Source organism: Lolium perenne, chromosome 7 (assembly GCF_019359855.2).
Source record: "Lolium perenne isolate Kyuss_39 chromosome 7, Kyuss_2.0, whole genome shotgun sequence".
NCBI classification, from domain to species: Eukaryota; Viridiplantae; Streptophyta; class Magnoliopsida; order Poales; family Poaceae; genus Lolium; species Lolium perenne.
In genome coordinates, this window is record NC_067250.2 from 189,732,480 (window position 1) to 189,749,324 (window position 16,845).

General features: G+C 46.3%; 1 long non-coding RNA gene across 5 annotated transcripts; it reads left to right on the forward strand.

Annotated features, from left to right (window-relative positions):
• The first annotated feature begins 2,765 nt into the window (after positions 1–2,765).
• On the forward strand, positions 2,766–12,408 carry LOC139834219 (uncharacterized). Of its 5 annotated transcripts, none has more exons than XR_011749754.1 (5): positions 2,766–3,527; positions 5,293–5,433; positions 10,559–10,796; positions 11,030–11,202; positions 12,154–12,408. It is a non-coding gene; the product is annotated as an uncharacterized lncRNA (long non-coding RNA). The 5 variants fall into 5 exon arrangements; XR_011749755.1 differs by lacking the exon at positions 12,154–12,408 and adding an exon at positions 11,574–11,966; XR_011749757.1 differs by lacking the exon at positions 11,030–11,202 and having other exon boundaries at positions 2,769–3,527.
• Positions 12,409–16,845: the final 4,437 nt, after the last annotated feature.

Below are 16,845 nucleotides of genomic sequence, written 5' to 3' on the forward strand. Positions count from 1 at the left end.
TTACAGAAAGGACCTCAAAAAGGAAATTAAAAAAGCAATCAAGTCCTTCTTCTCCACCGCAACACTGTCGCCGTCGACGACGCCGGGGACTACGCCACTTGGTTCGTCGACAGGATGGATCACTGAGCTAAGATTGCAGATCTTCCACCACAGCCCTAAGGCGTGGAGGAAGTTGATACTCCCCGGAGCAGAAGCTGTCGAGGTACGGCGAGGCCCCTTTGGCCACAGATAGCGGCAGCGGAAGTCGCCGACGCTTGAGATCCGCCGCAGATCGAGCTTCAAGGCATCCCAGTGCTGTTGGGCCTCTGGTTCCTGCATCTCCTCTCCACTAGATCTCCCCTCGCCACCTCGGCCGTCCAGAGGAAGAAGAGAGGAGGGATACAGCAAGCCAGAGGTACCGCCTCCTTGCTGGTTTGGGCAAACTTGAACCGCAGCACCACCTCTCCTCGCCTCCATGGCCGGCCAGAGAGGGTGTTGCAGCTCGGAACGCCGTCGCCGGAACAGCCGCTGTTGTGCAAGCCCAGATCCCCCCGCCACCTCGGCCGGCCAGAGAGGGGGACACAGCAGAACAGGATTGTGCCTGCAAGAGAAAGCTTCCAGTGATGTTATTCAGATGTGTAGTGGTCTCTGCCACCGTTCCTAGCTCCGGCCAGGGGAGCTGAGCCAAGGCGAGGAAGAACCCTAGCCTCCAGATCTCACTGAACCAATCCGGAGCTGCACCTAAAGTACTGGCAACTTGCCAAAACCTAACCCTAATATCTACAGAGAGAAGTCCGGCACCTCCCCTCCGCCTCCCTCGGCCGGCATCGCCGGCGAGTTCAGCTTCGGTTTGGCCCGGGGAGGAGAGGTTCTCCCTCAGGTACTGTAGCGGGGCGAGAGAAGAGAGGGGGGGTAACCTTTTACATTGTGAATAATTACTAAAACATATACACCTTTTTAAAATTCGATTTTTTACTTGCTGAACAGTTTTTAAATCTAGACCTTTTACTCGATGAACCTTTGTGTTGAACAATTTTAAAATATGAACCTTTTTACAATCATGACCAATTTATAGAAGTTAATACAATATTTTAAAATTCTAACCTTTTTATAATCATGAACAATTTTGAAAATTAATACAATATTTTTTAACCTATGAACAATATCAAAATCTATACCTAATAATAAAAGCAAAAGGGTTTCTCCCTCGGTCGTTCGTCAAACTTAAAACTACCCCGAAAGTTTGAGAAAATTACCCACCTATGCCACTGGTAAGTAACAAAAAAAAATCCGGATCTGCCCGTCTTCCTAAGCTTAAAAATCAGCTTACCGATCTGTTCCCTCGATAGATTAGAATACGATCCATCAAATCTGTAGCGCTCTTACCGCCTCAGGAACGCCTCGCTATCGTGCTGAGTTCGCAGGGGAGACCGCGGGCAATACAGCTCGCCTCCACCCCATCTTTATATACACCAGGACGCCGCCACCGACTCCGCCAGCTCCCAAGTCTACGGTCACGCAACCACCCGGAAATCCAAATCTATCGCTGCGGCAGGCCAGCAAATCAGTGCGATGTACAGGTTCCTACGTCGTCGTACGTCATCCAAAACAGCTCGAGGATGCGGCAGGGTAGCTTTGGCCAAGCGGTCCTGAAGGCGCGGGCATGGCGGGTTAAAGAAAAGTCGACGAGACTACGTCAATGTGATTTACAGGTGGTGGAGCGAAAGCGAGGCAAACACGCAGTAAACGAGTCTGGACGCCACTAATCCAAAAACGGCACAGCGCCTGGGTTGAGGAGGGGCACATCGCCTGGGTTATTGGGGGCGGCGCCGCGTCTGTCTTGGGCCGCCGGTATGGTGGCGAGCGGCACAGGACGTACGTCTCTGCTCGCACTCCGTTATGTATCTGTCTTGTCTCGGCTGTTCGATGATGTTGGTGTGCTGAAGGCATATATAATAAGTTTGGCAAATTCCTTGTCGAGGGATGCTCAGCTCATCGGCGTTGACGCTCCGGTCAGATGTGTCGTTCATGTACAAGTTCGTGCATTTGTCCAAGGTGTTGCAGGCTGATCTGCACATGTGAGAAGGAGTTCCTGCCTTATTTCTTCTTTTGGCTCAATTCATTGGTGCCTTCGGATGTGCGTGTTGGACTGCTCATGACGGCCATGTGTACAATTTGGTTCTGCTCACGATGATAGGTTTCTGCAATTTTCTCTTCATAAAACTTCAGCGACCATATATATATATATATATATATATATATATAGGATAAATACTTCATACCCCTGGGTGTAGTTACACCCATATCTAATATACTACCATACGGAAGTATGTACGATACTTTATCGGCTTGAGTATATCCTTACACCATATCTAAGATATTCTGAACCAAGTTTGGTGAAAAAAATGCAATTGAGCATGTAGTTTGCATTATATAGCCGAAATGCATGCATATGTATACGTAAAAAATGAGTCTACGTAAAAAAATGTACATACTGCCTGCAAAGTATTATATATACTACCAAAATAGTCTTATATACTTCATACTACATGTACATACTCTCCGGTATGATAGATACTCTCTAGATTATGAGAAACACGCGTGGGTGTAACTACACCCGGGTGTAGTATGAATATGTCCTATATATATATATAGAGAGAAACTCTATTAAACCCCCTGGGTGCAGAATAGTAATTCTGCCCCCGGATCGACATACCGAGCCGGACTAGCCATGCTCCATCGAGCCTGTTCAGCCGAACCCGATTAGTCCCCGCGTCCTACCACGTAATTTTCTTTTATTTTTGCATCGTCAGTTTCTCTACGTTTATTGTGGGTTACGAGCTAGCCCACCGTCGTCTAATCGTGTGGCGTGCGGCGGTTCTGGAATTTCCACGGGATGGAGGCGGCGTGCGGGCGACTGGGCATGGCGGCCGGCGGCGAGCGCTGCAGCTGGAGGCGAGTGCTGCAGCTAGAATTGCGGCGGTCGGCGACGGATCCATTCACCACTGCCTCGAAGCGCCGCCGTCTGGGCTCCTGCCGCTGGGATCCAACCTCCCTGGCGTCGAACTCCGCCAAGATCCAGCAGCCCGCGACCAGATCCTGTCGCCGCCGAGCTCCAGCCAACCGCGACGGGGTCGTGTCGCCGCCGGCCTCGCCTCATGCCCCAGGTTCCTGTCGTCTACTGCTAGCAGCAGTCACTCCCGTCCTTGCCATAGGAGCGCCGCCGTTCTCCTCGTTTCCAACCTCTCCTGCCGTACTCGTCGTCTCCAATTGCTCCGGTCGTAATCCTCTTCCTCAAGCAGTAAAAGGTCCCGCTGTATTTGTGATGCTATGATTTGTGCTCATGTAAACATTAGTTGTACGTATTCAAGAAACAAGAACTTGAGAAAATTAATTGGTTCTGCTCACTATGTCGCTTAGGTTGGATGGTACAGACCAATGAGATCGACAGATGACAGGAGGATGATACGTTTGTGCTTCGATGAGAGATGACTCAGCATGTCCAAGCAACATTACAAGAGCAGACCGCACGATGCTCGACTGTTATGGTGAGTATCATCTAATTTCTTTGTTTTGCTGGTTATCTCTTTTAGCACTGAGAATTTCCGTGTGTTCTACTGTCAGGATGTATTGCTTCTTTGTAGAATACTTATTTTTTGCATATGCATATTAAGCAAATACCACAAGTAACTGTTATGTGTATCATGAAACAGTGGAAAACAAAGTATACCAAGTAATCACCATTCCTCTACTAAAATTAGTCTTCAATATAACGATGGAGGTATCAGAACTTGAATCATGCATGAACAATTTTCAGTCCAAGCCTTGAACGCCGTCGAGAAGCTGCAGCCGTCCGCGACCAGGTCATGCTGCAAATGTCCTCAGTCCTCACCTCATGCCCATACCGTATACCGTACCTATTTGTGTCCCGTTCTTGTGGAGACAATGCATATTAGTTTCTAATTTCTTTCCCGTTCTTGAAGATGGCACAGGAGTGCAGAACCACGGTAAAAATTGTCTTTGTTGAAGAGAAATAGAATCTTGAAATCTTGCATGATCCTGTCTTAAATATATTTTAAAAACTACATGCAATTGAACAAATAAAGAACTATGTCTGTCAAGTATGCCGTCTTCTATGGGAATTATTAGTCTTTTGCAATTTCTTTACCTTGCTGCTATGTTTTAATTTTCAGCTCAGCTCATGTAGTTCTATTTTCATTGCGCCCGGGGTAAATGCTTCTCACATTTAAAGAACTATGTCTGTCAAGTATGCCGTCTTCTATGGGAATTATTAGTCTTTGTTATTCGTAAATGCTTCTCACATTTTCAGCTTCCTAGTTGCAATATTTTCATGAGCTTGAAAATTGATGAGTGTGACATGTTAGTTTCTTTGCTTCCAGCTTTGATTGTGTCATTAGCCTATTAGATTTTTTTCTTTAAGAACCGACACTGATTCAGTATGACCAATGTATATTCGGTGTGGCAAAATCATTGTGAAGATATTCCAGTAGCTGACCTTTGACGATAAAAAGACATTGTAGGATTTTTAAGCTTATAATTCACATACTCCGTTCTAAAGGTTGACTGAATTCTAAATGGTTGCATGATAGGTTCTTGCAGTTGATACAGGTGTGAGTTGTGACTGCTGCTAGGTTCTGTTATTCATCACCTTCAACTAGTTCAGCAAGATCTATACAAAAATTCCATTAATCTTGCTAATTTTATAGAGTGCTGAATTACCAAAGCAGTTACCTTTGGCATTTCAATATTAAGAAAATTTTAATGCAGTAATTTTTATGTATCCTGCAACTTCAAAAGGGCTAATTGCTGTGGATTGCTCTCGTTTTTTGTAAGACGGTTGTATCCCCTGAAGCACCAATCTATGGCCCATTCTTTTTCCTTGCAGAGCCTAGTGTCCCTTCTTCTGGACACAATACATGCTAGCTGGTAATTATGTCCTGTTCTTGAAGACGACATAGGAGTCCATAAAAATATTGCACCAGCTGAGTGATCGTCAATATGACCGCGTAAGAACTTTATATGCATACATGTTCAGCCAAACAACCATCATTGCAAGAAAGCCTACATATGTAGAAGCAAAAACATGGTAGAGCTTAACAACAGGCGGAAGGTTCGCTGATTTTGGCTGGAGAGGATGTGTTAGGCGGTCAATATCAGATATCATTTTAATTTGTTGCCCAAACGTATTTATCTGCAGTGCTCTATTTATCAGCTCTCCATATCATCTCTCTCCCCTAACTGATGGCCGACGGAATAAGGATCTGACTTCTCGTACTATTTTGATAATGTCAGTGGCTAATCGGGGGTAGAAGATTCAATCCTTATTTGATGGCTGCTCACAGGGGAGCTGCAGTACTGCGTACATCAGGAATCCATGGAACATGTGCGATTCCTCTTCTTAGCTTGTACTACAGCTTCCTCCCCTCAAATTAGGTGAGCTTACTGGTGGCCTACAACAGCAGTAGTTTTGTTCTTATCCTTCATAATTATTTTACATTTCTGATTGTAGTTCATGTACCTCCCTGAATCTCCATGGATCACTCAGTTGTAATAATTTTTTGAGAATAGATCAACTGTAGATTTTCAGTATATAGTTTCAAAAGGTCACAGGAATAGTACTTACATGCATGAAAATTGCATATAATCTTAGGTCAGGGCACCAGTTCTTACCAAAATATTTTTTTGAAACGGAGGCAAAAGCTTTGCCTCATCCATTAATTAAGAAGAAGGTGCTCGATTTTTAGGAGAAAATCGGGCGAAAACCTACAAAGACAGGGCCAAGCCCACACCCACCCACACGACGCCGCGAAGGGCGAAGGGCATACCGAGCCACCCTGGCTACCCACAGAAGCTACACAAACGCGAAGCTCGAGTTGGCCTATGCCAAACAGATGGCTCCCCAAGAAAAAGCCGGTAGCTCCGATTTTGACGACGAGCCCCGGAGAGGAGATGCACAAGACCTGCGCCGAAAAGGACCTTCATCGCTAGACCGCCCCTCGAAGGTCATCGGACACCACCCAAAGGCAGCTTCGACTTCACAGCAAGAGGAGACCAACTTGAAGACATTCGGACACGCCGGGACGGAGCCGACTAACACGGTCTTGCAGCAACCAAACCATGCTCAACACCATTGTCGTTGCCACCCAAGCTCACCGTCGAGAGTCACCTTATCGCCCACGCGATACAAGGTCAAGCACCCTCGAAGATGACGAACATTCGGAGCCGCCGCTCCGACATACCGCTGCTCCGTCGCGCCATGCGCGTCCACCAAGACCACCACCTTCCGGGGCCGCCGCCCCGACTTACCACCGCTCGCTCTCGAGCTGCAACGCCGCACGAACCATCAACCCGCAGCCCAAGCTGCACAGGGCAAACGGCCGCAGACCACGGGCGTCGCACCAACTCATCCGGGGCCGCCGCCCCGACATAACGTCCGACCGTCCTCTCAAGGACACGTCCGACCGAGCCGACTGCCCTGCCGCCCACACGGCCAGGGCCACCACCCAAGCTGTGGCAAGCCGCATCCCCGCACCATAGAGATGTTGCCGCACCGCCTTCCGGGGCCGCCGCCCCGGCACACAGCCATCTACCCGAGGCCGCCGCCTCGGCATCCTCCAACACAGACGGCAAGGCAACGCAGCCCAGCAAACAAACCACCATCGCCGAATGAAGGTCATGCACTCCAAAGACGACGCCTCCAAGAAGGGAAGCGACGAGACCGCCGCCGTCGCTCGCTCCGGCCGAGGCAAGAGCTTGGGTTTTCACCCGGAGGGCACGAAGCCTCGAAGGTAGGAGAGGTGGGAGCTCCACGACGATGCCTCCAAGAAGGGGAACGGCGCCCTAGGGCGTCGCCATCGCCGGCACCGATCAAGTCGGGCAGAGCTTTCACCCGGAGCAAGCACCTTCCCGTCGAGAACTCCTTCACCGGCAGGACAGCCAGCATGCCATCACCGCCGTCCACCAAAACGCCACCGCTGCCCGGGGGGGCGCCGCCCCGGCACACCACCACCATCCAGCTGTCGTTGCCTGCAGCACCTCCACGCCAAGGGGCCCGTGCCGGCCTGCCGCAGCACCGCCGCATCACCCAGACCACCCGCGCCCCCGAGCCGGCCCTCGTGGCCCGGATCCGGCCCGCCGCACACCGCCCCGCGCCGAGGCCGCGCTCCCCATCCCGCGCCACCACAAGCGGCACGGGCGGCGCCGGAGAGCAGCTACCACGCCGCCGCGCGGCCGCGGCAGCGAGCCACGCCGCCACCAACACCGGCGACCGGGGCCGCCACCCCGGCCTACCGATTCTCCCGCGCGAGCCACGGCGAGAAGACCCCGCCCACCTTTGGGGACGGGCCCGCCGCCACCGCGGCGATGGCCGGCGGCAGCGGCGGCGAGGGGCGGCAGCGGCGGCGGGGAGCTCCTTGGCGGCGCTAGGGTTAGCTCCCGAGCCGCCCAGGTCGAGCGACGCGAGAGATCTAAATAACTTTGGATATAATAGTTCTTACCAAAATAGTTTGCAACAATAGAAGGAAAAAAAAAAACATCTTACGTCGTCACATGCATGCTCCTCTGGCTGACTGACATATCCTTCCAAAAAGTTACGTTGCCCATAATTTTATAATGTCGCATGCGGTAACATTTGGTCCTTCTGCTCGTGAGCGAGGGCGCGGAAGAGGAACATAATCTTATGTCGCATGCGCCCAGTTTATTATGTCACGCATGCGGGACTGAGGGCGGACGCTCGGCTGGGCGGGTCTACGCGCGTTGGACGGGCGGGGTGCAGAATAATATTCTGCACCCAGGGAGTCAAATAGCGCGTCTCTAGATATATATCTATATATATATATATATAGCCAAGTATCATTGCATACTCAAATTATCAGCGGCAGCTCGATTTATTGTACCATATTATTCTGGATTTCTGGTCGTGGCCAAATGTTTCTACCAAAAAACGCATCTCTGGTCCAAGAAAAACTTCACAGCTTTGGAATTTCTCAACTAGAAATCAAACTCATTAAAATAAACATATTTAGGAATCAACTTAAACCCAAGCTCTAGCTGATGGCCACTAATTTGCTATTAACTGTCTACGTCTATTGATTTTTGATAAAAAAAAATAGATTTTTTTGCATGTATTGACTAGAGAAAAAGGAGAGATAGAAAAAATGTTGCTAGTACCTCCGATCCAAAATATACCTACACACATTTTTTGGGGGACGACACAATATATTTGGCATTGGTTGTTCTGTGTTTTGCTACTGATTGTGGCGTGTTTGTGTTCATTAGTTGAAGGTGGGTGGAAGGGGTGGTGCATCACAGAAGTTCTTCCGTGGGTTTGCCTTGCGCAGGGGGATCTTAGGGATTTTAGGGTTTATTGGGTATGGATTTAAAATAGTACATACAATAAAAAGACGTCCCGTTGCAACGCACGGGCACATTTACTAGTCATTTTAAAAAAAAATATGAAGGAGAAAATATAAAAAAGAACGAATGACAGATCATGCGGGTCTCCCTCGTGAGAAAATCAACTGAGCGGATAAAAAAAGCGTGTCCAGCGAGACCCTCAAGGAGAACACCTGAAAAGCAACGGAAAGTGTCCAGACGATGATGTGGGCTAGCCCATGAAAAATCTAGCGCGCGTGAGCTGTTATAGCGCTCACACTAAGTGATAAATAGTGGTTGCGGTTCGCTCTATGTGTTGCTCTTAGCGAGCTAAACCTCGCGTCGCTTGCTTCGTATGCCAACATAGGCCTGGCTCAGCGCACGAGTGTCTCGCTGTTTTCTATTTATCAGGAGCCGATGCACAAGAGCACGAGTGATCATGCTACTAGCGATCGTTAGCTTGTCTCGCAACTAGAAAACAAGGTTAGCTTGTCTTGAAAATAAACAAGCGATCGGGTACCAAGCTCGCAGGCGCGCGACGTTTTGGTTTTATTATTTCATGTTTCTTGTCTTTTTTTTTCTCAATTCCAGGTACTTTTAAAATTATGAACATTTTCAAAACCTATTTCTTTTTTCAATCATGCACAATCTTAATTCTGAACCTTTTACATGGTGACCAATTACTAAAATATGTACACCTTTTTAAAATTTGAACCTTTTTAATTCATGATCAATTTTTAAATCCAGACCTTTTACTCGATGAGCAATTATTAAAATATGAACTTTTTTACCTGGTGTACAATATTTAAATCTATCATTTGTACCCAGTGAACAATTATTACAATATGAAACTTTTAAAATCCGAACCTTTTTACCAGGTGGACATTCATTAAAATATGAACCTATTTAAAATCCAAACCTTTTAACCGACGAACAATTTTTAAATCTAAACCTTTTTTAAATCATGAACAATTTCTAAAAGTGAATGTTTTTAAAATATAAACCTTTTTATAATCATGAATTTTTTTCGAAATTAACATATAGTTTTTACCTATGAACAATTTAAAATCTATTTATTAATAATGAAGTACAAAAGTTTAATATTTTAAAATTTGAGCTCTGTTACGGTGATTGGTACGGAACTTTGGTTCCGTCTAATCAAATCTGGGTTCCGTCTAATGTATTTTTTCTTAACCGTTGATTAAATCGGGGTGTAACTTCTATAATACTTCAATAATTCTAACCGTACGTTCTGAATGTCAACTCATCAAATCATCATCAAATCATAATCCGGAAAAAAAATCATCGAATCCTTCGTAGTACTTCCCACGAACGCCCGCCCCAGCCGCCGCCCTCTCCTCAATCGCACCGCCAGCCGCCGCGGACGCACCCTCTCCTCCATCGCAGCCGTCGCCTCCACCGCCCCCTCCCTCCGTCGAAGCCGCCGGCCGCCGCAGCCGCCCTCTCTCCTCCATCGCGGACGCCAGCCGCCGCAGCCGGCCCTCTCCTCCATCGCAGACGCGAGCCGCCACTCCTCCCTCCGTCGCAGCCGCCAGACTCCGCCGGCCCCTCCCTCCGTCACAGCCGCCGCCGCCCCCTCCCTCAAGGATCAGGATAAGGATCAGATGATCATGTCTTCACTAAATTACTGTACGGTGAATTGTGATAACCTTCCTCTATCTATGACCAGTACTATTGCTGAATTGAACCATCATTCCTTGACCTTCCGATTTTAAGATTTATTGATGTACAGTACAGTTATCAACCAGCGATTCCCCAAATGTGGCATTCTAGATGTGATGTACATCTCTGTTTGATCTTTGTGGATTTTCATTAAGAAAAGCTTGACACTTGTAACGTATTCTAGTGGTGGCTCTCCAAGTGTGAGACCTGTTTAGCATTCTAGCTTTGAGTTACATTGTTTCCTGATGCATGAAACCTTTTGCCCCTGTAATAGTTATGTAATGGCAGAGCTTTTGGAAGGAGTGGTAGCATATTATAATGGTTATAATGGTGTCTCGTGATTCTCTTAGTTCGGCACAATCTAAATTCATGCTGGTATATATGTTCGCTTTCATTATTTTGTAACGTATTGAATACTACTCTGCACATTAACCTTAGTACCATATCATGTGTTGTTCCTAAATGTTAGATTTATATTTTTGCTGAATGCATGTCTTCTTAGATGCAAGTATCAGACGAAGGTAACAATGTTAATGGGCTACAAGGAACAACAATGTAGAAGCTGGTTACCATGATGAAGTGATGATCGATGTAGCAGATGTGAGTGAGGAAGAAGCAAGTGCAAGCCATGGTGCCCAGCCCGCTGCAAAGCCGCAGCTCTTCTCGCTGCCGGGATCAGAGTCGACGGCCATAGTCCCCTATCGCCTGTTGGATTGTACGCCACTGCCTCAACTCTCAAGGTCAGCCGAGTGCCTCAGCTCAAATTCAGTTTTGTATGTCCGTCAGTCCAATGTCTGCAAACATATGAGTCAAATTCAGTATTTTGGAATTTATATCTCTACTCCCTAATTGAAGTGTACCCCTACCAAAGGAAATAGAATAGAGGTGTACTTGTTGTCTTGTTCATCGCAAACCACAAATGCACCTCTGTGTAAGCCTGAAGACTGAAGAGATTAATCACTTCATGATGCAGGGAGGCACCAAATTTGGTTGATCCACATGATCTCGTACTAAAGGAAGCTCGAAGTCGCCGACAGTGACAATTAAACGTAGAAGTGTACTGTAGGTGGTCAACAGGCCCAGGAAAATGAAAGATGTTGTAGAATTAAACTTTTAAGCATTCCATAACTTCCTGTTGGAAAACAGGTGAAACTCTTGCCAGATATAATGTTTTGAAACATTTTCTGGTCGTACTATGTTGCTTCCTGGCAGACATCTACTTATTGGACTGCTTTTAGTGCCGAGCTTTCTATAGAGCGATTAGTATCTAGAAGTGGCATTTAGCTTTTTACTGAATAGTGAATAGGGTAGACTTATGCAACATGTCATCCTTTGGATAATTATTCCAATCCTTCCTAGCTCAACTTACTTCGGCTGTACGTACTGATCTTGACTTTTCGTTCTTGCATACAGTGAGACATCTAAATATGAAATTTATCTTGGTCTTGTTGAACCTTGTAGCTAGACTCTGATATATTCAGTGTCTATTTCATTTGATGATTACCTGGTTCTTGTAGGTTCCAAGTGATCAGAAGCTACCATCTCTTTATCCGCTCGACAGTATAGTCAAGAATATTGGAAAATATTATCACTGCTTGTATTAAACAGTTATTGCTTGACAGTATAGTCAAGAATATTGGAAAATATTATCACTGCTTGTATTAAACAGTTATTGCTTGACAGTATAGTCAAGAATATTGGAAAATATTATCACTGATTGTATTAAACAGTTATTGCTTGACAGTATAGTCAAGAATATTGGAAAATATTATCACTGCTTGTATTAAACAGTTATTGCTTGACAGTATAGTCAAGAATATTGGAAAATATTATCACTGCTTGTATTAAACAGTTATTGCTTGACAGTATAGTCAAGAATATTGGAAAATATTATCACTGCTTGTATTAAACAGTTATTGCTTGTCTCAATCATACTCTTTCTTACTCCTAGATAGTTTCTCTTTATGAATGTACATGAGTTCTTGTGATAAACCATATTCATGACAAAGATAATGAACCAGTTTATTTTTATGATTCGAGTCCGGCTTTGGCATCTTAATGATCTCAGTTCTCTTTTGGCTGTTCTAATGATCTTAGGAGGAGCAGAGGGGCCGGCAACGTGCTAGCAGGAGCACAGGCCGGCGACGCACTGGGCTAGCAGGAGGACAGCAGCTAGGACACGCTAAATGATAATGTAGGAGTGCTACTAGAATGGGCCAACTCTAGCGCGTTGATGATGTAAAAGTGATGTTTTATGGTGTGGTTATGAAATGCTCACTATTGTGTTGATGATGTAGAATTTTGATGAGCAGTATGTCAGAAATACAAACACGGATGTGAACTATTGCCTCAGTTCTCTGCAGAACATTATCTCTAATAGATATCACTATATGGACGAAATACACAAATACATCAGAAAGTTCAAATCAACACTTTATAGCACATAGAATTGGACTTCATCAGAGCTCAACTTAAACGACCATATGTATTGAAGTGTTTCAGATACATGCATATCATCATCAGTAAACACGTTCTTCAAGCAGGCAGGCAATAAAGCAATCCAGCAAACTACTTGTTTCGCCGGCGTCTTCAGTGGCTTCGTTAGAGCCTTCTTCTTTGGTGGCATGGCGGCGAGGCGCGAGAGATTAAGCGGCAGGCGGGAGAAAATTAGCAGCGGGCGGGAGGGGGAGATTTGGGGGAAACTTGTAGAGATTGGGGTCGTGCGGATGACAGGCGGAGCCCACGCACGAAATGGACGTGACGCGAGGCGCCGGAGGGCCCGATCGGTGCCCTCTCCGACCGTAGGGGCCGGCGCGGGGTTGCCGATGTTTTATTGGGCTCCAAATCTGCCCGGCACTTTTGACAGCCATTCACCTCCCTACTATTATGTGCGCTAAGAAAGGTCTACAGCCAAAAAACAGCTAAGTAGGTTAGCACACCAGTGTATCTATTTTGCATGCAGGGCAGGCTGTAAGTGCAAGGAGCGAAGCAGATAAGTGTCATGTTTATTCAGTTCTCAGTTCTACAGTGTAGGTGCTATAATACAAAAGAATAATTTCTATTCCATGAACAATAAGAAGCACCATCTTAGTTGGTCAGAGTGAGAGTTCTCCATCTTGCGCCCACCTTTGAATGAATGGTTCGAATCCCACTCTCGCGAATTCATTTTAATTTTTCCAGCGCTAAGATAGCTGAACCGGTCGGACCGAATCTCCGGTTCAGTGCTAAACCGGCGGTTGGGTCACGGTTTAGCTGGTTTATTCCGGCTCGCTGGTTGCAAAATGACCGCTGACTTTAAGATTTGTGCAGTTTCATTGGATGGTTCGGCCGCTCAAAAGGACATTCGTTTTTTATAATATTCGTAAAATATATTAGAGGTTTCGGTCCCACAGATTTTGGTTCCGGTCCCATATTTTTGGTTCCGTCTGTTTGGTTCCGTCTATTTACAACCATTAGATCGGGGTGGATGGATGGTTATTAAAAATGTCAATCACTGTAAAACTTGTATTAAAATTTTAGGGATTTAAAATGGTTCAAATTAGAAAGAATGTTCACTTTGTAAAATGATTTGAAAAAAAGTTGATGATATAAAAAATATATTCAACTTTACCGAGTGGAATGAAAAAGAATACAAAAGCATACAAAATAAAACAATGGAAAAAACCAAAAGGAAGAAACTAAAAAAGAAGAAGAAAAAGAGAACTGAATACGAAGACGGAGTGGACTGGAGCCGAGTCCGCACCGGAGCCCGCGAACGCTAGGGCTGGCCTCCGCCCCGCCTTTATATACCGAGACGCCGCCGCCCGTGCCCCCAGATCAGCGTTCACGCAACCTCCAAGAAATCCACAAATCCCCACCCAACCCGACATCGAAATCGCTCGTCGCGGCGGGTCAGAGATCAGGGCGATGGCCGGAAAGGAGGAGTCTAACCAGAACCTGGAGGCGGGGAGTACGGCGTCGGCGCGGGCTTTCACCGGCAAGGGCGACTACTACTGTTCAGAGGGAGATATTGTGGCGATGGATACAGTCTTCTCCGAGGACGAGGACAAGGGTGTCAATGCTACTGTTCTGGCCGACGTGACCAAGGATGAGATTGATGGGCAGGCCATCAGCGACACCGAAGCTCAGAAGGGGGTGACAGACACAGGCTTCTCTGAGGTGGTCAAGTATGGTGATCCAAAGGTGGAGTCTCACAAGACCATGGGTGATGAGGATGAGGATGCGGATGATGAGGGGGAGGATGATGATGAGGAGGAGGAGGAGGATGATGAGGAGGGGGACGACAATGATGATGATGATGATGATGAGGAGGAGGAGGAGGAGGAGGAGGAGGAGGAGGAGGATGAGAATGATGAGGATGAGGATGGGGAGACTAGGACTGTGGTGCTCGGTGGGGTAAAATATCGTTATCGGTGCAGGGATTATTCCTCGGACGATTCTGTGGTTGAATCTGACTGGGATCTCCACACGGATGGTGAATATTGGGATGAGTCCGAAGCTGACTTTCAGGTTGCTCAGGAAAAGGCAGACGCAAAATTAAACAGATTCATGGAGAGGCTGCGTTCTCGCACAAAAACATTGGCTTTCAAGGATGAAGAGGTCTGTGCATGACCATGCAAAGGTTGATGCTGCTCTGTAGTTCAAGGATTTGAGAAGAGGATGTGCTTGCTCGGTCTACCAAGGTTATGCTGTGTTGCCTATCTATCTATCTATCTATACTCGTGTCTGATATTGATCCACCTATGTCTACATCATAGCGTGATCTTGCTGTTAAGTTAATCTGTGACCTTATTGTACCGATGAACCAATTCTATCTCTGTATCGTCTAGTATGCTGCAACTGTGTTCTCTCTATTAACGAAATCTTAGTTTTGTCTTCTCAAGAGGGGCCCTTTTGATTGATTGAGGAATTTTCCAGTAATATTATGTGATGCTTTGACTACATAAGCGTGGCCCTTCTAGTTATTGATTATGCAATCTCATACTTGTCTTGCACCGCCATGACTTCAAAATCTGAGCGATGTTTCTTTATGCCTGCTAGTTCTTGGTTGTTTGAACCATAATGATTGTCCCGCTGCTATCCTAGTGAGGTGTATAGGTGGAATTCATGATAGACTGCTTCCCTGGTCTCTTGTTTGTAAACTCCTAGCTCACATAAGTGCATGAATTGATATCGGTCTTTCTTGTCGTCTGTCCTGATTATAGTTAGGACTTAAATTCCTAGTCAGATAATCTTCTTTGCTTGTATGCTGTTGGCTTGCTCTTATAAAGGACTAACTTTCTTGTGAAATGGAACAAAGAAAGACTGTTGGATCTCTGTCTCTAGTTTGAACAGCGCATATTTTCTGGCCTCTTGTTTGTAAACTCCTAGTCATGTCATCCATGATCAGCTCATCATTCTTTTGGATCGTAGCTAGGACTGAAATACCCAGCCAGGGCATCTTTCGTTTTTTGCTGGTATGCTGTTGCCTTGTTCCATTCAAGGGCTTAAATTCCTTATAAAATGGGAGAAAGAAGAACATCTTTCGTTTTTTGCTGGTATGCTGTTGGCTTGTTCCATTCAAGGACTAAAATTCCTTATGAACTGGGAGAAAGAAGAATGGTTGGAGAGGATTTTCCATTTTTTGTTCTGTGCCTTTTGAGTTTACCTTCCAACTTTTATGGCACCTGTAATGCGTCAAATTTTTGTTGATTTCTTCAGAAAGTTTGGAGAACTAATATTTGCTTTCTGTTTGTTGTTTTACCTTATGTATGTGCTACAGTGTAATGATTGCTGCCAAGTTATTGTATTTATCAACTTCCGAACTTGTTAGCTATTTTTTTTGAGAGTGCCTATTTTGGAAACAGGCAGATTTCAGTTCAATCAGCTGTCGACAGCTGTATTGAGTCAAAAGAATAACGCATGCCAACCTCAGTTTTTTTCCATCAGCCCAACAATCCTCCCGTCCTTCTTGACTTTTTGTTTGTTTTCATTCATTCTGGGTCGAGTTCTTTGAGCTCCTGGCCATGAACAAACCCTACACCTAACCAGGAAGGCGCAAAACAAAAGCCCAAAAGCTTCAGATCATCAAGAAAACATCAGCTGGGATCGTTAAACAACGCTCGATAGACAACCGCGGCACGAGCGGCGGTTCCAGGCATCGCGAGGGTGAGGGGAGGTCTGGTTCTCGTCTGTGCGTGTTTTAGTTCTAGGTATTCTAGGTTTTCCTCCGTCAACGTCATGTTGGAGCAGATGTTGATGGTGCATTTAGGAATAATAATCTCCCGTCGGAGGTGTTGCTGATGCCAGCGAGAGGCTTGTGGAGTCCTGTTGGAGTGGTTTCGATCTGACGCTGGATAGTGGCGTGGTGGCGGGGATGAACTGCTCTTGGAGTGCGGCGGTTTTGGCTGTTGCGTGCTTGCAGAAGACGGTGGGCGATCTGGCCGCCTAAATGGCGGGGTGGCTCTGGCCCCGGATCTGGCGTTGAAGAGGCTCGGAGGGCTCCTCCGGCCGATGTTCTTTATCAGGCTAGATCCAATTTACGGGGCTGGTGGCTATCGCGGCTCGTCGACGCCTCATGGCTAGGGGCTTCTTCAGCGCCAATGAGTGGACCAACTACTGTGCTTTTCTTCTCCGGCGACGGCGAGGGAGGTGTGTGCTTGGTAGTTGCGGTGATGGCCGTTTGCAGCGGTACAACTGTTTGTATTCTCCATGTGTTCAGTTGCTTGTATGTGTACCAACTCTGCATTATTGTTATGTTCATGAATACAAGTAATGTATGTCCACAGGCGTACATCGTAAAAAAAGAAA